The 24870-nt window shown below is 37.9% G+C and overlaps 1 long non-coding RNA gene across 1 annotated transcript; it reads left to right on the plus strand.

The window, feature by feature from the left end:
- The first annotated feature begins 9047 nt into the window (after positions 1-9047).
- On the plus strand, positions 9048-22012 carry LOC120405537. The gene is made up of 3 exons (XR_005598650.1): positions 9048-9075; positions 9973-10048; positions 21957-22012. It is a non-coding gene; the product is annotated as an uncharacterized LOC120405537 (long non-coding RNA).
- The last annotated feature ends 2858 nt before the right edge of the window (positions 22013-24870 follow it).

Here is a 24870-nt window from a genome sequence, read left to right on the forward strand (position 1 = left end):
CTGGAGGAAAGGAATATCGTTGTACACTAGTTTTTGAAACGTTAAACTGATCCATTGAGACTTGTCCTTTTTTTCATAATTTAATAATGTGGTTTAAGTTGTTGCTAACTTTGCAAAATATAGCATTTTTGCACAGATGTGACTGTTAATTAAAAAGTCTCTTGTGAGAGCAAATGGATTTCAGGGTCATGTTTCTGTTCACGTTATCATTTGGGAAATTCAGAGTATACAAGTATATGTGAACTAGGAAACCTAATGTACATAAGATTGCAGTCATTCCTAAATATTACACAGAACTATAAGAAAAATCACATTTAAGTTTACATGCCTTCATTGGCTTATATCTACCATATTGCTGTAAAGTTTTATCTTTTATGTTTGACAATCAAGCTCTGGAGTAAAAACACTTGTACCGTGAATCCACTGGAGCACTTATTCCTGTGAGATGTCTGCAGACTGTGATTATCAAGTGTTCTGCAGGAACGGAATCACAGAAGAAATTTTATTTAGAAGTCATTTGAAAATGCTTCAAGAAAATCTTGGTTTCAATGGGAAGATATTGGCAGGCCCTTATCAAAAATCAGAAGAAATACACAGATACATGACAGTAACACATTCATTTCTGTATAGAGTAAAGAAATACTCCAGTGCTAGATTTCATAAATTAAATTATCCTGTGAGCACAAGGAAATGCGTTCAAAGTTATTTTTCACTCATGTAACAGTGATTATACTTGAATAAAAAAGACAAGTTAGATATTATTACAATAGAGGTGAAAGTAGGTGGTATAAGTTTCTTCCTGGAGCACAATATATCTTTCTAAAATTTTCTGCATTTCTTTATACTTCAAACAAAGAATAATCCATTTTCTAGTTCTCATGTAAATGTGTTAAAACATAAATCAAAAGTAACAGTTTTAATCGCTTAGGCACATTGCTGTTAACTCTTTTTAGACTGCTCCCTTTTAAAAATTTCATGGAAAAGCACCATAATGATGATGTACTGTATGGTTTTATCTTGGTAGGTTCCACTATTTATTGATTTTTTTAAATGGTGATTTAAAAAAAAAAGTAGATGGTGATATATATGATTCTTTCCCCATAATTATAATCCACACCCAAGCCATATATAGTATCCCACCACTAGTCAGGGAAAGTATTAAAATAACATAGTGAAAGCTACTTAAAAGAGAAATAAATAAAGCATGGGACTAGTAAGCTCATAGTTGATTTGCAAACATGGTCTCCAGCTTTTATTTTATTTTATTTTTTTCCCCTAGGTGAACCTGGGATTTTTTTAGCATACGAAATATCTTGCATGTGTTTCTTTTGATTCTGATAGAAAATTGTGCATGTCTGGGATTGATATATTAGGATTTGGCAAATGTAAGATAGGAGCTTAAACATTCTCTGAAAAGTGAATATATACATGAGAAACCATCTGTAGACGTGTGGCCTCAGCCCTGCGGCACCTCCTGCTGGTCTCTCAGGGAATTAGCTCATTCCAGCATCAGGAGCGCCCTCTGAAGGCCGGTGATCCACCTGTCCTCTTGGCCCCCTGTGTCCCTCCCTGGACCCCAGTGCCCCTTTAACTGGGGTGCTGCCTCCTGGCAGTACCCCACCAATCTGGGTCTCCCCTCCCTGGGGAACCCCCAACCCACTATCCCCACTTTGCCTCAGTATATTGCTACTGCCTAGTCTCCATGTAGCCCCTGTTCACTGGGGCACACTGCAGTATCAGCCACTCATCATAGGCAAAGGGGTTTGGACCTGCTGCCTTTGCGTACCCCTGGGCTGCCCGCTGCAGCCCCCAGTACCTCTTGGCCTAATGAACTGTTCCTCATTCCCCCCACCTTGTGGCTCTATATAGACCAGGATCCCATTGGGAATCCTGTGATTTCCTGCTAGCACAGGCTTTGGTACTGTTTTATCTAAAAGTGAGCTGTGGCCCTGCACAACTACATCAACAAGCAGAACTGTTTGGAAATAGAGTGAGAAGCACAGCGAACCCTCTACAAATTGGCTAAGTTACCATTTAATGTATCCTGGGAAATGACATGAAGAATCATGGCTGACTCAGCTAGAATTCCACATCGGAGCTCCAGCTGCTGTGCAGTCCCTCCGTAGCCTGTGTCAGTGCAACTTTGTGAAGATCAGAATCCTACTCATATTCTTTAATACTCTTCAAATGGTATTACAGCATAGCACAAGAGGTGGGAATACCAAAGCATCTGCAGCTATGGTTGCACTTGAAGTGTAATCCATTTTTAGAGAGTGATTACTGATTCCAGCAGTATTTCCTATTTGACACATAGGGGATATCTCTCAGATTGGTAGAAATTTTCAGAATAGAAGAAACTTTTAAAGTACAAATGCTGTGATTCATCCTTCCTGTACAAAAAGTAACAACAAACTAATCTCAAATAGTGTTGTTTCTACAGCAATCAAAATGGGTGTTTTTGGTATTTTTCTTCATATGAGTAACCTACACACATACTCTTACGCAGGAAATAGCTTTTACCCCAGAATTGCCAGAAGGAAAATGAGCAGTTCTTGTGTAAACAAAATATAACAAATTATTGCACTTAGTTTTTATGAATGTTTGAACTAAGAGCCATATTATCCTCTCATACTTGTGTTATTTTTGTAGCCAAAAGAAAAGTTTAATAAAACACCAGAAAACATACTATAAGAAATAGGGTGCTCAGAAGGGGATGAAGTCGATGATCTAAAAAGACTTTTCTGAGTCCAACATCTCTGATTATATGGAGAGCACTCTCCTGTTGGCATAGCACGTCTTCACCAAATGTGCTACAGCGGCACAGCTGCATTGTTGCAGCTGCATCGAAGTAGTTCTGTAATGTAGACTTGCCCTCAGAGTCCCAATTTCTTTCTTCCTTCCCCAGTGCTGCAGGGTGTGAGGTAAGTAAATTAATCTCGTTCCCCCATTTCTGTGGGGCAGCTTTATTCCCCACTGTGCAACTGACCAGTTATTCTGGCTGGTGAGTGGGACTAGGGAAATAACAGCTCTTCCCAGTCTTTAATTCCCTTGTTCACAAGAGACAGCACTGGACAAGTAGTCCCTGTTCTCCTTCCACAGTCAGAGTCAGAATCTGGACAGGCCAAAGAGGGTGACCTAACCCCCCCTCACTCCCTTGCACTGCTGAGTAAGATTTGTGGCAATCTAATCCGAAACCCTTTAATATAACTATGCTCATGAACAATATTATAAGTAAAGCTCAGTTACATTTTAACCATTATTTCAAACATTTTATGCAACTCTCCATTTACCATAATTGTTTCTCTAAAATAATGCAAGTTTGGTTTTCTGGTCTGTTCAAATTAACATTTGAAATTTCACAGATATTTTGAAGTGAAATTTCAGTGCAGTATGCTGAAATCAGATAGGTAATTTTCATTACAAAATGTTTCTGAAACTAATTTGGTGAATGCTATTTAAAACAAATCTTGTAATCCTCGCTAACAGTTTTTTGTATTTAATGTGTAATTGCTTTTCAAATTGAAAGGTATTATAATTCACATGCAGACAGTTCTTTTTACAATTTGAGGTTCCAGTCCAGCCACACCTATTCATATAAGCATTTCCCTTAATTTCAGTGGAACTGCTTTCACGGAGAGTCTGCCATTGGTCACCAGTGTTTGCAATGTGGGGATGAATGTCTTTGGATCCATAAGAACATAAGAACGGCCGTACCGGGTCAGACCAAAGGTCCATCTAGCCCAGTATCTGTCTACCGACAGTGGCCAATGCCAGGTGCCCCAGAGGGAGTGAACCTAACAGGCAATGATCAAGTGATCATTCTCCTGCCATCCATCTCCATCTTCTGACGAATAGAGGTTGGGACACCATTCTTACCCATCCTAGCTAATAGCCATTTATGGACTTAGCCACCATGAATTTATCCAGTCCTCTTTTAAACATTGTTATAGTCCTAGCCTTCACAACCTCCTCAGGTAAGGAGTTCCACAAGTTGACTGTGCGCTGCGTGAAGAAGAACTTCCTTTTATTTGTTTTAAACCTGCTGCCTATTAATTTCATTTGGTGACCCCTAGTTCTTGTATTATGGGAATAAGTAAATAACTTTTCCTTATCCACTTTCTCAACATCACTCATGATTTTATATACCTCTATCATATCCCCCCTTAATCTTCTCTTTTCCAATCTGAAGAGTCCTAGCCTCTTTAATCTTTCCTCATATGGGACCCTCTCCCAACCCCTAATCATTTTAGTTGCCCTTTTCTGAACCTTTTCTAGTGCCTTAGTGCTTTTAGATTATTGTTATGGAATTGGCCTTCTAGCTGGATAAGAGATGTAGCATTTTTTCCTCTCTGATGTGGAACTTGTTGCTGCTATTCAGGGATCAGGATTACTGGTGCTACATGTAAATCTATTCAGAAACTGAATGATGCAGAATAGAACAGGTCTCCTGTTAAGCAGTTTCTCAGTATGAACATATCACCAGTGTTCTGTGACCTACAGTGAGTGCCTATTAAAAAGTCAACCTGGAAATCGGATGTTGTTTTTGATCTATAAAACTCTAATTGGCTTGGGAACTACCTGCCTCAGGATCTACTTCTCTCCCTGAATGATACTATCATGGTTAAAGCCAGCTGAGATGTTTGAGCTGGAGTCCTCCTCTCAGTACAAAAGAGAGCTACTGATGATAGGGTGGTTCCTCGAATGTCCTGTTCCCCCACACCAGCCCCTGAAGAGGCTAAGTGGGAACTGTGAACTGTGGCCATTGGGAGCTGTGAGCGGCAGTACCTGCAGACACTCAGGTAAATAAAGTGTCTCATGGCCCGCCAGGGGCTCACCCTGAACAAGCCGCGAACCAAGTTTGGGAACCCTGACCATAGAGGAATTCTTTTTTTAACTTTCATTTCCCCCATCTTGAATCTAACCATAGCCCTACCCTCCTCCAGCAGACAGGTAGTCAAGCAGCTTTTTGCATTTAAAGTTGCAGTATACAGAAAACGCAACTGTAGCTACATATAGTGCTGTCCTTTCCTGATCTGCAGTATCACCATCTGTAACTGGTCACTAATTATAGATTACACAGTGGACCTCTTTTGGCCAGGTGCTAGCATGGGTGCCTGTTCATCCTGCTATTAGATGAGGCTGACTCTTTGCACTTTGAATCATCTTTTCAGGAGCAGAGACACTCAGTAATGAGCTAGGAAGCTTAATGTTTTTTGTATGCATTCAAACATTACTGTGAGATGCTTCTACTAGTTACTACAGTAATGAGTGGGGTGACGGGAGCAAGAGAGAAAGAATATGGTTAGCAAAAACAGAAGCCATTTGAAGATATATATCAAATATGAGACTTTTTGAAGGTTGAAACTTATGGTTATGCACTGCTTTAGCTCCCATGCTTGAATTTCAAGTTAATAAAATGTATGCAGTATTGTTGTAACTGTGTCATTCCCAGTATATTAGAGAGACAAAGTGGGTAAGAGAGACAAGCTTTTGAGCTACACAGAGCTCTTACTTGGGTCTGGGAAAGGTACTCAGAGTGTCACTATTAAATACATGGAACAGGCCACTCAAATATCCTGAGAGAACCTTATTCAATATAGAAATAAACCCCCTCTAACATCCCTAATAGTCATCTGCCACTCCAATCTGGAAACCATAGAGGGTAATGTCAGACTGGAACCCATACTTGATGAGGAACCAAGCCTGAAAGAAATCTTTCCTGGACCCATCTTCTGGCCTTCAAACAACCCCACAACTTCTCCAAGCTCATCATCAGAAGCATGTTCCCCCCAGACCAGGACACCTCAACTAAAGCAGCACCAGACCCTGCTAAAACAACAGATGCAAGACCTGCAGACATATCTCCATACTACAATGATCAATACCCCACACAACACACCTTTCAAAATCCATGGATCCTACACAAACCTATCACAACATGTGGTGTACCTCCTCCAGTGCACTAAATGCCTCAATAGCAACTATGTGGATGAAACCAGACAATCATTACAGTCTTGAGAGAACTCACACAGGAAAATGATAAAAGAAAAAACTCGCTAATACTTTTCACAAAGCAAACACTTATATCTGACCAATCAGTCCTCATCCTTAAATAAAACCTGAACAACACTTTCAAAAGCTTTAATTTGCTAGACGCTAAAAATCATGGTCTTAATAAAGACACTGGATTTATAGCTTATTAAACAATCTGTAACCCACTAACCCCCTTTTTGTCCAACGATTACACGGGTGTTAATGGGCACTTCACCTTAAATGGTCTCTTAGAATATGTACTAATTACTTATGCTAAACAACACTCTTTGTACCTTTTCCAGACCTGAAGAAGAGCTCTGTGTAGCTTGAAACTTGTCTCTCTCCCCAATAAAAGATATTACCTCACTCACCTTGTCCTACCTCACCTAAATTCATAATAGTTCACCCAGAAAAGGCTTTATTTACAGTTTTCAGAAGCAAAAATACTAGTTTTCTAATACACAGTATATAAACCAAAACTCAGTTTAAGGGAGATTAGCATATAATGAATGTGTCTCAGATCCTGTTACAAAATTGATCTAAGGTGACATCTTGATGCACTGTTAATGAGAATGTTTTATGTAAGGCTATCTAGAAATAAGATCATCTCTAATAAGATTATTCTGAAATAATCTCATTAAAGATTAATTTAATGACTGATATTCTTGCTTCAAGAATGCAGAACTAAAAGAACAGTTAACTTGGAGAAGCAAATAATAGCAATTGTATTTGTGGGAATGAAGGATGAGAATGAACTAAAATGGCATGTTGGTAATGTTCTTGTACAACTGCTGCCTGCCTGGTAATAAAGGAGGGTAATGGAGATATGTTTTTGGAAGATGATGGAAATAACTACTTTCAAACAGTACACCCTAAATGTCAGTTTTTTTAAATCTGTTTCTTTGGTATGGGAATGGTATATGTAACAACAAAGCAACAACTCAATCAAAACTATAGGCTGCATCTGTAATTATGATTCTGTGATACATAATGGTCTCACATTAGCAATTTCTTCAGAATTTAATCATGTATAATTTCTTTTTTGTAAATATTTTTTCATTTAAATGTTGAAGAGTGGTTACAAGAGCCCATGAACTATATCTCTACACATGGGGTCTGTAGGAAGTGGATTTGGTAGTTTGTAGATCCACTGGTTATACACACATTTAGTCATGGAAAATAGGCTACCAAAGAACTCAGACTGTCTATCATGGAGTGGGAATCTGTGTGTACCCTCTTCATGTACAGCCCTCAACCTATGTACTGGAACCACAGCAAATGGGAGAGGGAGCAGGAGTTCACCTATTTGAAACAATGCATCCTGCCATACACTAAAATAGTAGCTGGCTTTAGTTTAATTGTTTCCATCCTTTTCTAAAAATATACATTTAATATAATATAACATTTTAATGATTAATTAACAATACTGTAAAACAATAAAATATGCAAAAGCTATAAATGATCAAGAATTATGTTGTCATTAACCTGACAAAGGCTTCCAGTTCAGATTACTTGGGTCCATTGCTCAAAACGTTGCCAGTGTTTTTTGTCTTCTTAGGAACTGAATTATGAGCTAAAGGATCACCTGCAGCCATGTATTGCAGTACATTACAGGGACGTACCACTGTTATCAAATGAGGTGATGTGAACTTGGTCAGATGGCATGCTCCTTATAGCTAAGCTAGCAAAGTTGCTCCTTTAGAACATTAGTTAGATCATTACATTTGCAATTGGAATACTCGAAACACGTCTACACAGAACAGCAATGTGCTCTTCCCTAGTGTTTTACAGTAAAGCAAACTAGGAGGATCTACGTGAATCAATTAGTGAACAAAAATTAGTGCACTTTAGAAATTATATCCCTTAGTGTGCATTGCTGCATTGTGTGGACAAGCTCTATAACACAACTACTGTGTAAGTCTGTTTACTAAAAAGTCCTAAATCCAGAACAAACTATCACTAAGGGTGCATATAATGTAGAAACTAGATATGAATTTTTCTTGCAAAATGAAGAAAACAGTATTTACTATTGTGTTTTGATAACCTGTAGTAATGGGGATGATGTAAAGGTCTTAAAGCTTTTTTCCCAAGGAACTAGTTTACATTGTTTCAGAAAGAACAGCTCATTGAACAAATAGTACAATTTTCCTGCTCAGACAAATGATTTTATTTATAAGATCTGAATGCTCAACAATTTCCCAACTTTAGTATAAATGTAGTAAAATATATAAATGCAAGGTCCAATTGCCTCTACACTCAAACCTTCATTGATGTGTAAGAACCTGATCCAAAGTTTATTCATATCAGTCAGACTTTTTCACTGACTTTAATGGGACTTGTTGGGGAGATTAAGGTGAACAAAGAATGGAAGATCAGGCTCATAATTTCTATTAATTCAGTTGTCTCAAGCCTGTCCTGCTGCAACAAGAACATAGTGCTGGTGCCTTGTTTCCTCATGGGGGTTATCACACTCTAGGTGATGTTTCTACTGGATACATTTGAATAAAATCTTATCTGTAGCACTCCCACAATCTTTCTAATACTGTATTTGATCTAAAGAATTGTCCCTTCTGGTATCTCTTTCCTCCAAACTTCTCAGGATGGACAACACTGCTAAAAACATGTTTAATCTTCATATATGATCACTTTTTAAAGTTAAAGAAAGAAAAGCTTTATACAAACATATAGTAGTATATCTTTCAGCTAAGTGAGAATGATATTGTTACAAGCCTAATGCATAGGGTGTCTCAGGGTAAGTTAAAGTATTCATTTTATCCATAAACATTTGCATATTTTACTATATATACACACTCTCATTGTTTTAAAATAAGTTATTTATAAAACACCAGCTTAGACCAAATTAATGATGCCACCAAAATACATCTGCAAAACCTACTGAATGCAGATGGCAATTTATAAAAGTTGCATTGATTTGTCTAAAGTGTTAAATGACATAATGGCCATAAACTAAAGTATTGAATAATTTAAGTAAATCAATGTTTTCTGAATTTTGTAGGAGGACAAACTGTCTTGGGTGCTAAGGTAAATCAATATAATAAAATAAAAATGAAGCAGTTTATAATGATGAATGTATGGGCTGATAATATCCAGAGGTAAAATCTCATTTTACCGTTGTAACAAACAACTTCCAGTCATCTTTTCCGATATTATTCCCATCAGAAAACATGGTATTATATAGCCAATTGATTTTAGCTCTTAAATAGCTTTTCATTTGCAAGACACCTAGCCAAAGTATAAACTCAATGTTTCTCAAACTGTCATCATTTATGGTTTGATATGGAGTGATAATACATATTTACTGACACTGAAGTTTTTTCATATATTTTATGTGGTTTCTAAACACTAATATATAATATTTTATAGGGAGTATCACTTTTGATAGCCTTAGAGTGAAGACCAGACTATCTCTTGGGTTAAGCCATGAAATTTCTGCCCCTAGACTTAGGCATTTAAATATATAAATAAATAAATAAATAAATAATTCAGAGCTCAAGAGGGACAAACTTAAGGCTAGTAATCCTATTTTCAACAATTGATTGGTGCCTATTACATCTAAACATTATGTCCTTCCAATAATATTTGAATTTTGCAAAGAGTCATAAAAAAGGAATATGTCTTTTAAAGTTGCCCATAGCATTTACTCTAAAAAAAATTCTCTAATTTATTTCAGAAGTTGCCCTAGATTGTAAATCCTTTTAAAAATGACCCACAATGCTTCTTATAGCAGTATTTATGAAAGCTATTAAATTCTTGATCCAAAGACATAAAGGGAATTTTCCTATTACAATTACTTAGCACAGTACTTCATTTAGAGATTTGCAGGCTTAGAACTCTTGTAGAAATAATATGGTGAATATCAGAGCTAGCTGAATACAGAAGATTATGCAAGTACAGTAACTGGAGTATTTTGCCTTTTAGATGTGCCTCAGCAACAGTGGGCAATATTGATCTCCTGATGCTTCGACACAATTTCCAAAAGCAACAGGTTTTGAAGGTGAAGGAATCTGAATCAAAATGTGGAAGCCCCTATTGTTTATCCTAGAACATGCTGTTGAGTATAGAAATATCACTTCTGAGGATGTATAAAAATCTTAATTCAGCTAGTAAACTTTTGACAGTTTTATGTGAGCAATGGATAAATTTCTTAATCAAATTTGGTTTTTACACAGATCCACTAAAAGAGAAGGATTTCAGATTCACTCTCAGGGTTTTAAAACATACTGTTGAGTTGATATATCACTTTCACTCTGCCATATCCCACAGTTGATTGCTAGCATTCAACAGCAGCCAATCAGACAGGTTTGAGGACAAGGTCTTCCTATTCTTTTGGGGGTAAAAGGAGTGAAAGGAAATGCAATATAGTCTGTGTATAGTTTCTGTATATTTCTAACTCTAATTCCAAGTTGGTTATTTCATACAAACTGCTCGGACAGCATTTTTCATAGTACAGACATAATTTAGGAGAATACATCTATCATAATTTGAATTTGTATTCCTTTGAACGTTTCTTAGTATGTGACCTGATAGTATATCAGTCTATACTGGTGTAAAAGGTTTTTTTTTACACAAACATCAGAGAATGTTCTAATTCTACAAGAAAAAATGTTTTAATACACAGTTTTCCCCATAAGTTATTGTTAAATACTTTTATATACTACTTGTCAAAAACATAGTTCTTCCTTCAAATTTATTGCTAAAATACCACTTGTGTATAAAATTTCCACTGAAAGGATGAACTAAAACATTTCTGGGTTTCTTGCTTTCTGATGGGAAAAATGCAGAAGCTCAAAATATTAAGCTATCCATAACTTGGAAAGATACAATAGTCTCTTTCTATATATGTATAATTGCAAAGTTCCTGGGGAATTATCCTATTTTCTCTTTTCCCCCTTGAATGTTATGATATTTACTTTTTTATAATGTTATATTTTGAAATACATTTTATTTTTGGATTCTTGCCAGTGTTCTGCAATTTTTCTGTCTCCTTAACCACTTCTTTTCCAGGGTTAAAGGAATTATATGGCACACTTCATGCAGTTATCTTCTAAGATTTTTATATATGTATTCAAAAAAATTGTTTAAGGTAAAAAGGGTAAAAATGTTTATCAGTGGAGTCCAGCTAACACCCCAAACCAATATTAATTCCTTTACAAAAAACCAACACCTTTAAGAAAAAAGAAACATTAGACCGTGTGTTTATTTCAAAATAGCCAGACATTTTGAAAAGAGTTAGTGTTAATTTTGTTCTGTCAGTTAACTAGCTAACTGGGCAATTTTCCACAAAGTTAGAACAATTATAGAACGGTTTATTTCATTCAACAGAATCATCCAGGCCTAAATTCAGTCCAGTATCCTATAAGCAAAGATTTCCAAATCCTGCTTTTGTTCAATATGCACTCCACCTTTTCAGCAGAACTTCTTTGCTTTTTATAGCCCAACCATTTTTGAAGCTATAGCTAAAATATATATTTTATACATTTGGCCAAAACAACAGAATCACAACCTCCTTCTTTACTTTAAACCAACCAAATTAACATTGTGACTTTTCATTTCCTGATATACCTACAGTTGTTCACACAAGGTACAAGCCTACTATGTCAAACCTCCTTTTCATAAATGAAATGTAAATAGAAATTCAAACTAGAGAGGTCTAAATGATTTTAGAACCTCATGTTATTCCTCTGAACTTTAAAGGCAAAATTCTCAATGCTTCTTACAATGGGAGAATCACACACATCACATGAACCCCTTATTGTGAGCAAACTTTAATATCCGTGTACATAAATCCAGTAACTGAATGCCCAAAGTGGTGTTTAGGTGGCCACTTAATCTGATATGTGCTCACAATGGCCCATTTTCATGAACAAACATTAGTTTGCCTATACTGTAGGTTAACTAATAGGCATTTTCTGTGATTAATTCATTAGTGCTGGGGTTGAAAACTAGTGCTCAAAATATTTCTACATTCTTACCTACTGTACATATATAGCAAATAATTGGCTTCTGCAACAATTCTGGTATATATCACCCTTAGGGCTGTGCTAGTCAGTCTTAGAATTCCCTCTTTGAAAAAGATAGACAAAACAGCCAGGACAAAATTAATAGACTATGCCGGCTTAGTGAAGAATGAGCTTAAAAAGTTCTAGAGGAGGATCAGAAAAAAAACCTGAGTGGAAATGGAGTTTTCAGTGTGGCTGTCTCAGCCCAGGAAAAGTTGGAAAGTGTACATATCAAAATAGAATGGACGGCTGAAACATCTGCTAAACATGGGTGTGGAGATTAATGAAAGAAGGAGGCACACCTCAGGGCCCCAAAGGTGTCCTGGGTGATTGCTGCTTTCCACCACCCAACAAAGATGTAATGAGGTTAAGTGGTGTCTGCATAAAGAAATTAAAACTACTGATTATTCCTCATGAAAGGGTTTTAATGACTTATGGCTATAAATGCAACACAGACAGAATAGGAAAAGAAAAGTTAAAAACCAGCATTGAATCAGGAAGACAAGCAAAAATACAAATAATATTATACATTAGGTACTTACTACTATTTTTGTTACTGCAGCATTGATATAATCTCAGATTAAATTATTCCTACACTACCATTTTTAATACTACAGTGTTAATACAATTTGACATTAAAACAGCTTGAGCAACCCAGAATTTTTTACTGTGTTATCTTATTTTGCATGCAACCAGACTATTTTATTTTAAAACCTTACCCTGTCGAGAATACCTTACTCTTTAGTCGACCACTCTTTGCACTGGCCAGGTACAGATAGTCGGTGTGATTCAGGTTTCCTTGGTTCAGGGGGTGTGGGTTAGACAGTCAACGAGAACAACATCCTAGACCAAGACACACACACACACACACACACACACACACACACACACACACACACACACACACACACACCTGAGCCTTTATTCTTAAATAATAACACATTTATTCTTATCTGCCCGCCATGTTTTCAAGCAGGTCAACCAATTAGGTTAGACCAAATCTTTAATGTGATTACAATTGTTGTTTTGGCTGTAAAATTTATGCTTACATTTTTTTTGTAGCCAATTGTTGTTTTAGTTTTATAAATTGTGCACAAGGAGATAACTTATGTGCATATAGCCCATTGTCTTGACTGTGGTTTGTCTAATAGCCAAATGTTCTAAATATGGTCAATGTGGGCTAGACAAGCTGTGCCCCGGGGTCGGGGGGTGGGGGGGCTGTACAATTTATCTCACTTTATAGGAGTTAGCATAATGTGGTAACTGGTAACAGAGCGTTTTGACCACAAGACTGTTTCCTTTTGCAAAGCTTGCTTCTTAAAGCTAATTCTACAAGGCTTACTTAGTGAAGCTTCTGGAAGTTTTAGGCCTTATACCGACAATACTATTGTTCTTTTTAAGCTTGACAACACTTTTGTTCAAATTAATTACAGTGGGGAGCATGAGCTGAATAGCTATAGGTTACTAAGGGACTATTCCTGGTCTCTCTCAATGGTTTTCTGGGGTCCAAGATACCACCCACTGGGATTTAGGCACATCGGTGCATAGTGGGATTTTCACTATGGGATTTTCTGTATGCCTTTTTAAATAGGTCTCTTATTAGCCTAAATTTTGAAAAATGAGCCTTAGGAGTTTTTGACAATTTTATCCTTTGTCACAATTTCACTTGTTTAGGCTTCAGGGAAATTGTCTCAATTTTAAGCCATTGTCCTTTTCTTCTTGTCTTCTTTTTTTTTTTCATATGGAAGGCTCTGATTCATATAGATACATTTTCATTTTTGACTATTATATTTGGTACACCCAGCCCAATACTAACAGTATGCATATTAACTTTTCCATCTGTTGCAGCATTCAACCAGAGATTGGTCCTTTCTTAATGATGATGTTAAATTCCAGGCAACACTTTGACTGCCTTATGGCAAGGAACATCTCAGAACCCTGAAGCATCCCAGCAAGCTCCCAGTGCACTAAAAATACTGTGTGCCAGGTGCTGCATAGTTGACTGAATTATTTTTAAACAAATGTGCTGTTTTGTGTTCAGATAAAATCAGCACTGCTAAAAAGAAACTGATATTTTTAATGTTAATTTTCTATCTTTTTTGGAATTATGAATTTTTGGATACTGCAAATTTTGGGGCCCTGGGCTTAGGCAGTCCATTTGTCTTGCCACATCACACTCAAGAATTGTCAGTGGAGGAATCTCTATTATGCATATTATTAAGTGCTTTAGAGAACTGGCCTATGAACCTGTGCATGGATACCTGGGCCCTGACCCAGGGAACAATTTATTGGACTTACAGGAATCTTGGGTGAATAGTGGTGACTGGCAGAGAGCTCAGTGGACCTTCTGAATTCTTCTAACAGTTGGAGAGGAGAGACATGGGTACGGACAATGAGTGGATTCCAACCTGATGCAGACTGGTTGTCATAACAAGGAACCAGACATATCAGAGTGTAGCAAGAGACTGGGACATAGCAACAGGCTTCCTGTGAATGTAGTGGCCTTGTATGGATCAATGATCTGGCTGGAAGGAGACTTTCGATTCTTAATTCCAGTGTCTTTTTTTCCTGATGTATGCCTTGCAACCTACATTCAACACAATTTACTAAGAAGGTATGGAGGGAGAGGAAGACCTTGAATTAAATGAATCATCCGATCTGTGTCTCTACAATGAGCTTTGGGGAATAAGGCCAAGATCCACAAAAGGACTTAGGTGCCTACAATGGAAGTAAAGCAACTAAATCCAAAATGTAGGCACCTCTGAGAGCCTCAAAACCTCTGCTTGGCTGCTGCCTAATCCTCGAGGTGAATAAAATCCCTTAGCACCTAAGACGTTGTCTATTCTTGCAGTGGCATGTAAGGTATGTGTATGCACCATAGTGAAAGGGAAGTTACAGCCACCTGTGATGTTTAGCTACAGCAGCAGTGAAAGGCTCTGGCAGAAGGAAATTCTCCATCATGAAGAGCTGTCGGAGTCTTTCCCTACCACAATGAAAGGCTCCAGCAGTGGGGAAAGGTCTGGTAGCAGGAAGTCAGGGCGACACTATACTGCTAAAAGTATCATTGGAGACATGGGAGGCACTGTAGAGTGAATACCATAGGGTTATGGGGAGTCTTTATTCATCCAAACAGTGCCTCATTGTCTACACTGCTACTTATACCCATGTTACATACCACTATACATGGAGACATAGCCTAAATTTCCTCTTGCCACCTTGATTTCTGCCTTTGAACATTAATACACTGCCTCAATCTAGGTGCCCGGATGCCTTTGTCATGCCAAAGGCCTAGTGGGATCATCAAACCAGGTGAAATTAGGCATTATCCTACCTATTTTGCCTGCCAGGTCCAATTCAGTAGCAACCACATCCACACAAAACAGGGAGGAGGGACTACTGGAGAATGGCATATTCAGATGTGAGTCTCTCCTGTTGAAGTTGTTCCACTGTGTATAAATAATTAAGTATGCACTGGGCTAGTGAGAATGACTCTATAGGCTAGCAGTTAGAGAACTCATCTGAGATGTGGAAAACCCATGTTCAAATATTTTCTCCTCATCAGGCACAGAGCGACATTGAACTGTGATCTCCCACATCTTGTCTGAGTCCCCTAAATACCAGAATAAACGTTTATAAGCAGGGCTTTGGAGCGGAGCCCAGAGCTGGAGCGCGGAGCAGCTCTGGAGCAATGGAGCTGCAGGTTTTTGCCTGGAGCTGGAGCGGAGCTGGAGCACAGCTCCAAAGCCCTGTTTATAAGGGAGTCACTCCTTCCCTTTCTCCACTTTGTATGGAGTTAGGCACCATTGCCATTCTTGCAAGAAACAGCATAGGCACCTGACTGCAGGAGAGGAGTTCCCACATGTGGATCACAAATGGAGATAGGCACCTCCCTCCAGTCCAGACTTTGATGCCTAACTCCCTGAGATGGGCAGAGTTTAAGACACTCCCTTCTCCTTGGCATCTGCCATTGGCTAGCTTAGGCAGCTACCTCACCTCACCTGCTTGCTTTTGTGGATCCCATTCTTAGACACCTAAATCTTTATTCTTTGTATAGGGAGTCTAGGCTCTAACTCAGGGTTCCTGGATTCCACTGGGAAGCTAGGCACCTAAAAGTTAACTCCATCAGTGATCATCTGCACATGCAAATAAGCTCCCTGTTTGTCAGTTGGCATGATGATACTTGCAAATTGCAGCCACAACTTTTGAAAATCAGGCCCTAAATTTAAAGAAATAGAAATGGTTTACAAGACTGTAGGAGAAGAAGAGTTGATAGATATTATTTGAGATATAGGGACAGAATGAGAAAGGAGAAAGGTGAGTGTGAAATCAGACAGGAATGGCCACACGATTAAATGAAGGGAGACCTGTAATGAGTCCCCTAGTGAGTATAGAGGAAAATGCATATCTATATTATTATTTTTTCTCAATGAAATATGAGCAGTTTAGCGAGGCAACCTTTGTCCCTCTACTTCCTCAGAAATTTATTTTAGAAATTACTGGTGGAGCTACTAGTGGGAAACTGCAAGTTCCAGCTCAAGAAAATGATTCTTTTAGCTGGCTTGTTTGGCCTCTCTTTATTTGGACTTCTGTAGAGTTATTGTAATGTTGTAAAATGTTTAAACCTTTTGTTATAACCCAAAATGTTTATTTTCATTGAGGTACTTTCTGGGGTCAGTCTCCTGCAAACATTTTATAATCTCTACAATTCTCAGTTCCCAAAATAATATACAAAAAAGAAAATAAGACAACTTTTCAGTATCATTTTCCCCAAGGTTACTAAAAAGAGATTACATATTTCACATTTATATTACAATAAAAAAAACTTTTACATCATTTTCATACAAATTCCTTAATAGCCAGGAGAGTCTGTAAAATGGTTATATCGGTTACATTTGTTTTACTACAAATGCATTTCAAACATCTGAATTATCTAAGGCCAGATCAAGAAATTGTGTTTGAGGCGTCTTGTATGTTTCATGCAGGAAGCACTTAGCTGATCATCTCCTCAACTAAAGTATTCCATTCCTAGATGTCTCCCCTAGAACATGCTAGAAATATTAAGCCAGATTGTCTACTCTGTTCAGCTTCTCATTTGCACAGTGGGAAAAGAGAAAGGGGGCTGTCAGGAAGCCAGCTCTGCCTTCCCCATTCTCTGGCTAGCCCCAGCCCTGGGTACAGGTTAGAAGAGCCAGGGGACTGTTCTAAACTGTGCCAGCTGGCTGTGGTCCCCAACAGACCATTTGCCAGCTGGAGTTGCAGAAGCATTATGTACTCCAGCTCCTCCCCATCTCTGACAAGCCTTGGCATGCTCCTGTTACACCCCCCACTACCTAAGGCTATAGTGACGAAACCTCCAGGTCCATTGACTTTACACCTGCTGATAACTTTCCTACACTGGTAAGGAAGTGACAAGCAATCTCTTCTCACTTTGCACTGCGTGAGTGGCACCAAGGGAGCTGAGTGGGACTGAATGGCCCAGTATCATCACCTCAACAGTATCAAAAGTATTGCATCAATCAAAAGCTTCCTTCTAGTGTGTTTAGCAAGAAGCAGTACTATGAAGCTATGAAGCCTCTTCCTCCATGACCAGATACAGCCAAATCATCTTAAAATTCTTGCCTTGATTTGATTTTTTCCAACTCTCTGCCATTGATGAGTAAATAGTTCGCACTGAATAATTTCTGGAAAAAAATTAGCCTTGCCCTCTACTTGTAGAATATCTGACAGCAGATTATAATTTCCTTTAATTTATTCAGATTTTTCATATTTATGTAGGTGGATTGATCATGAATAACTCTTTGAAGCATTCAATACTCAAAATATGAACTCTGTTGTCCCATTGCAATTGTTCAGATAAATCAAATAATATTGTTTTTTCCCCAAAATTAAGTAAGCATACTATCGAGAATACTTACTTATACTGTATGTGCAAATTCTGTTTCCATACATACTCATACATGTGACTTGGAAACTTGTTTTCAATTAACATTAATGGATCTTAATCTCTTGGAATATGGAATAGATCCTGGAAAACAAACATAAAAAATATATGAGAAGGACCAAAGCAAATTCATTTACAGATTCAAGCAAATATTTGCAAACTCTTTTTTTAGAGTTCTCTCTGTTCTCTACCTTATAATAATTTAGTAGTATATTGTCTTTTAGCAAGCTTGCCAGTGATCTGTTTATTTTTTCAAGGCCTCAACCTTTCTTTTTTAAATATAGGATTGTTCATTCTCTTTTTTATCTTCCATTTTGTCAAAATGTTTTCTAAATTAATTACTCCTGCAAATATATCATCCTAGTTTGCTTTTAAAATTGAAGTTGTGGCACAAACACTAAACACTACCTAATACCTTGCAAATTCAAACAGCATCTCACTAAAACGCTCATTATGTCCTGACGTGCTTGTTCAAAGTGTTTCTCCAGATGTAAGTGGTGACTCTAAGGCCCTATGTTTTCTGCATGGAACATCCTTCTGGTTCACCTTCTGTTTGTTCCCTGACATTCCTTCATGGCTGTGTGTATTAGTTCCCTACTACAGGCATAAAGATTTGTGTTGCATTTGAAAAAGGATTGTAAATGGTGTCTATTCATTTAATCTCTTCAGAGCTTCTGAAACACACATCCCTTTTCATCAGAAGTTGTATTCGTTCCTTATAGTCCTCTTTAAAAAAACAACCCCCCCCGCTATTATCCAGAGGCCAAAATATGAAATAATGGAACCTCTTATTAGCTTGAAGTTGTGCTAAAGTTGTAAATTGCTACACTGTGCCAATCACATGATCAAGACTATTTATCTACTGTAATTTTTCTCTCCAGTAATCACTTTGACTTAAGGTATGTCTACGCTGTACCACAGTTTGCTCTAAGCAGTGAGAATGGGGGACGTATTGTGATTCACCTACGTGGATACTGCAGACACAAACGTAAAGGTCATGACTATGAACTAGTGTAGTTCTCTTCAAACAAGAGTATGTTAGTGTGATCTCGTGACCTTTATGTTTGCACCCACAGCAAGTTATAACACAGTACTTTGGTGCACAGTGCTATTTGCACCCCATTACTCTGAAATGTGGTGCAGTGTAGACATGCCCTTAGGTAACATTCATGGTATTTCATATTGCTAGCATTAAGTCTGAACCTCAAATTAATACAGCAATATCTTCCAGCAAACCAAAGCACATTCTGACTCTACATATACAACTGTTATTCTATCATTAACATGGTGAGACTGAGATGTCAGCTATATTGGGGAAGGAGACATAATATTGCACTTATGTGGGTAAAAATTGACACATGACAGGAATCAGAAACTGCAACATTCTAATTGGAAAATATGCACTACAACAGGGTATAAAACCATTAATATTTCAGAAGTACCATAGACAGGATTAGATGTTTGGATATTTACAACTATGGGAAAAAGTCATACAAGAATGGCACCAGCCTTACATAGGTTAAAAGACAGCAATTATGTAAACAGAGAACAGGTATCAAAAAAGCAATGGATCAAAAAAGCACAAATATTGAAAGAAAAAAACAATAGCTAAGCCCATGTTTGAGTCTGACTGAACTCTGATTTGGGGAACTAGTTTCCCATTAATTCACAGAGTTACAAATATAACTCAGTGAATGTTGATGGTAGTTATAAACCTCCCTTGCAAGAATAAGCCCCTTTTGCTGACAATTTGGAGAGGAAAGCTTAGGTAAAAATCAGAGTATGTGCTTTAAGAATTTGTTTGACTCAGTGATCTAAAATCTCCTTGGAAGCAGGCAGCTGTGGAGTGGTTGCAACTGATTCTTGTACATTTCAGCTGTGGCTGCTGGTTGAGACCTGAGATTATGTAATCAGTTTTTGTGTGTATACACCCATCTGTTCCTCCATCTGGCAAAACACACAAGTGCTTTATAAACTCTTACCAATACACCGATTGTTTGCTTCCTGCTGATAGCCCTGGTGAAGGCTTCACTGGGTAATTATTTCAAGCAGAAAACAACCAACCCACATGTTCAAGAGTAATTACTAGTTCAATTAAGTAACCAGAAGCAGTTTTTTTTTATTAAAGTATCCCGGAAGCAAAGCAGCAATATCTCTGTATCTTAAATGTAAGTATTTAAATAGCATCTGTGCAATGTTATACTGCAACCGATTTTCTTAAATTAGACAAAAATAGTAACAGAAATTTTAGCAATTAGATAATAAATAAAGAATGGATGCTTGAAACTTACCAGGTACTGGTTAGGGGAGGTTCAATATTAAGTTTAGTCTTATTTAGCATCTACATTAATTATTTAAAATGTAATTAAACAGCAACATAAAAAAATCACAGATGATCTTAAGTTGGAAAGAACTTCAAACATGAGTGAGTACAATAATAGCAGGCACATGAGAAAGCTAAGTAGCACAAACAGGAAATAAGTCACTGAAAAATAAAAATAAATAAATAAATAAATATATGCACTATAGATCCTAGAGCTGTCAGTATTGCTGTTTTCAAAGTTTCTATAGTGGACAGCCAATCAGATTGAAAACAGACCTGAGCCAGTGCAGAGGATGGAGGGGAGATTAAGATGCACCTTATCAATGATTGCAATAAATTTACTTTACTTTTCCCTTGGAGCAATTCATTCCCTGAAACCTCCAGTTACTTACCTGTCTACTTACTCTAGGGTTTCTTCCACCTTTCTCTATAGCAGTTGGTACAGGCTGTTGTCTGAAACAGAATGTTGGACTAGATAGACCCATGGTCTGATCCACCATGTTGCCAAGTGGTGGAAGCTTTATTGTTTGGGCATTTAAACAGGGGTGGCTCCAGGCCCCAGCACGCCAAGCGCGTGCTTGGGGTGGCACGCCGCAGGGGGCGCTCTGCCGGCGCCATGAGGGCGGCAGGCAGGTTGCCCTTGGCGGCTTGCCTGCGGAGGGTCCACTGGTCCTGCGGCTTCAGCAGACCTCCTGTGCTTGGGGCGGCAGAATTCCTAGAGCCGCCCCTGCATTTAAAAACCAGACAAGACAATATGCTAAAGAATGTGCTCTAGGGAACAATCCTACATCAATGTGGAAATGGATTGGATGGCCTACAGAGGCCTTTCCCATCTCTAACTTCTGTGGTTCGGCAAATAATTTTCCATTTCAGAAACTTAAATTTTGTTTGAAAAAAAATGAACATTTTCTCCAGCTATAAATGAAACACCAGAGCCTTAAGGCAAGAAACACTTACACTGGGACTTAGGCACCATAGATCAGTAGTGGCAAATGTGTAGAGCCACCAACTGGAAAAAATGTAGGCATCTAGGGGACCTTACCCCTGGAAACTTACGTGCCTAGGAAATTAGATGCCTACAGTATTAAGCAGGCAGCTGAGCATGGAGGAGTTTGAGGATCTAACTTTTGGACTTTAGACTTTGTCAGTTAGTGCCTAACTCCTTCTGTGGGTTCAGTGCTCAGTTACCACTTCTTTGAGATTACCTTCAGAATCTTCAAATCAGCTCCTAGTTACAACCAGTGTCAGTGTTTCAAAGCATGTTCTCAGCTGTTGGTATCAATATATTTCTGATCATTCAATTTGTGTGTGATTATGTATGACATATTTCACTGCTCTTGCCTACTGAGTAGAACAAATGACAGAAACCAGATGCTCAAATCACTAATGTATTTATTGTGCAACATAGGTGGTTCCAATTGACATAATAATGAAAAAATATCAAACATTCAGTTTCCATTAGAGATGTGAACTGCCTGTCAAGTAGGTAAATAGATTTGTGAGTGGATGACTACCATAAGTACTAGGTGAGGATTCCTGGAGAATTATCCCATATATCAAACTATTTATCTATTTATAGTAAGAAAAAATACTGGCTACAAAGCATAATTCTGATGTGTCTTGTGCTTGTGCACTGCAGGAAAGAAGCCTCTTCCCGTCTTAACTGCTGGGTATATGGAGCGCACTATAGCTGGGTGCAAGCCTACCTTATGATAGTTAACTACTGTATTAGCTATTCACGGCATTGTACAGCCATTAACCTTACAAACACTCTTGGGAGGTAAGAAAGTAAGTATTACTATACCAGTTTTATGGATACATTAACTGAGACAGAAAGGCAAAGTAACTTCTGCAATGGCACATAGTCTGTGGTATTCGACTATTAGATGAGAATTCATGGTCTCCTGATTAGATCAAGGTCTCCTGATTCCCAACCCCATGCTCATCCCTCACTCCTCCCTGTCTTGCATACATCTGGCAGTGTTACGTGGTTGTGCAGGAGGCATGGCTATGCTGATGGCCACCAGTGTGACTACCAACATCCACCAGCAGGTCTTGGGGAAAGCATGCAAATTCCTTTAGATGCTGCAGTAAGTAGCTCTGCAGACTGGAATAACCATGTTGTTCAGGGAGCATCCACTAGGCCACTACCATCCAATTCCTTACCTACCCTATCCTCATGAAGCTCTGAAAACCAAGAGCAGAATTTCACCTCTAATATCAGCAGTAGCAAACCATAAGGAAAAGTTGATTATAAAAACTGGTTCTGTCATAAATGAATAAGTGGAAGGTGAAGGAACTCTAATAGCAAGAGAGAGAATCCTATTTAAAGCAATGACTTTCTTTTTTCTTGACTGAAATATAAAATCTGAAATTGAATTTCTAGGCTAATATGCTTCCTCTAGCAAAAAATCTATATTTTATTGATTTTAATTCACGTGTTTCTGTTTTTTTTTTCTTTGTCATAACTTGGTGTTTTACATGTATTACATTGTCTCTTGTCAATGTATATGCACTGCATAGATTTGACTTGTTAGTATCTTCATATGGTCCATAATATCTACATAATTCTATAAACAGATACATCATGGTATGGTGCGATATAAAGTTCAATTAGCATATGTTTTAAATGGCTTCATTACCCGTGAGAAGAAGCCAAGAGTGAATTATGTAGGTCACCCATGATGAGTGCTAGTAAAACCTCTCTCAAAAACTGAATACATTGTTGTTTTTTAGCTTTTTTGTTTGGAACACATTTTTCTCCTCCCCTGTCCCACTGGTAATAGGGGGGGAAAGCAGAAGGGGGAAAATATTCCAAATTTGTTAGTTTTTTAATCAATTTTATTTTTTCGGTTTTTGCTTTTCTGTCATTAAAAAAAAAAACATGAGAATTTTGACCAAAACATTTTCTGCAAAAATATTTTAGTCTCTGATTTTTCATGGAAAAGTTAAGATTAAAAAAAGGAAACAGTTGTAAATCATCTGTTGAGTTTTCTCAGCTTCTTAATTTTAACACTTAAGTCTGTGGAAGCTTTGAGGGGTTGAGCAAGAGAGTGTGGGAAGGGCACTGCTGGACACCAAAAGTCTAGTCACCAGCTAAGAGGCAGAGCCACCTGCAACAATATAATGAGAAGCAGCATCCCAGGTTCCAGAGGGGTGATTTCTTTGGTAAAACATTTGACAAGATAAGACACATCATCTCTTTTTTCTTTAAAATAGTGACTTACACACTTACATTGAGATGTGCAGATGCAACTCAAACAGATCCTGGATGTGGTGCTCTGTCCCATGTAGTGGCACAGAGACCACGTAGAGAGAGATTAATGAGTTTTCTCTGCAGCCTTAGCTAATAGCCATATGGTTTTTAGCTCATACAGGAGAGACTCATGTACTAAGTTTCAGAGGTCTCATGTTCAGTTCCACCTGTCGATGACTGGGGTCTGTTGGTGTTACAGGGACACTTGTTTGAATGACATAACTCATTGGTGGATTATACCACAGCACACTGTTATGGATTCTCTTTCAGCAGAAAAGTTTCCTACTCTAAGAATCTATTTCTTCTGGAAATGTGTCAATTCTCAATTATTACATAATATAAGTGGAGTTATAGCTTGCTTTAAGATTGTAGCCGTTTTGTTTCAGGATTAAAGTCCCTTTATACTTGCTATATCCTTTAGCAATTAAGCTAGATGGTTTGTTCTCTTAAAATGTTTTTTTGCACTTCCATTTGTATGCAAGACCTCATTGTTGGACTGCTCTTTACTGATGCAAAAAAAACCTTCCCGTAAACATTTTGTAGTTACCATTAATAGTTCTGCAGGAGACAATCCACATTCTAATAGTGCTGCATTATTAGCTGATAAAGCCAAATGTGGATCTGTTACCCGCTGATGCTTTTCAACAGTCTTTAACAATCTGTATCTCCATTTTTTTTGCCTTGATGTTACAGTGCATCTGGAGACTAGATTACTAATATTTCCAAAGAAGCATAGAAATCTTGTTTCTTTTTGTGTTGTCCTCATAGGATTACTGAAGAAAACTGAGAAGAAACTGATACCATTTAGGACAGGTATTCTTTGCCAAGACCAGTGCCAGAAAAGAAGTGATGCTACAGCAACCCTTTACAGCACAGGGGCTGACTTTTGTTTTTGCCAGCAGGTCCTTTCTGCCTTCCAGTTTCATTGTGCGCCATATATGTGTTCCTGCTACCTACTGCTGAGCACGCTTGTTTGTTTGTTTTTTTTGGTAGGCACTTCAGCCCTGGAGCACCCACAAGTCATCGCCTATGCTTTACAGCAATGTTCTCTGACTGGGCAGCTCTTTAACATTGCAAGATGGTGGTTGTATCCTGCTAATTCATTTATCAAGACTGAATTTAAATCATTATAATGCAAAGCGTGATCCTAGTTTGTTCAGGTACATTGGAGAAGCAGGTTTCCTGGATACTTCTGATTCTTTATTTATTTTTGTTTGTTGAACAGCAACAGTGTTCTCAGAGATGCACTGAACAGAGAAGACATTTGCCCCTCTCTTCATGTCCATCCAACTTCTTC

Source organism: Mauremys reevesii, linkage group 5 (assembly GCF_016161935.1).
Source record: "Mauremys reevesii isolate NIE-2019 linkage group 5, ASM1616193v1, whole genome shotgun sequence".
Classification (NCBI taxonomy): Eukaryota; Metazoa; Chordata; order Testudines; family Geoemydidae; genus Mauremys; species Mauremys reevesii.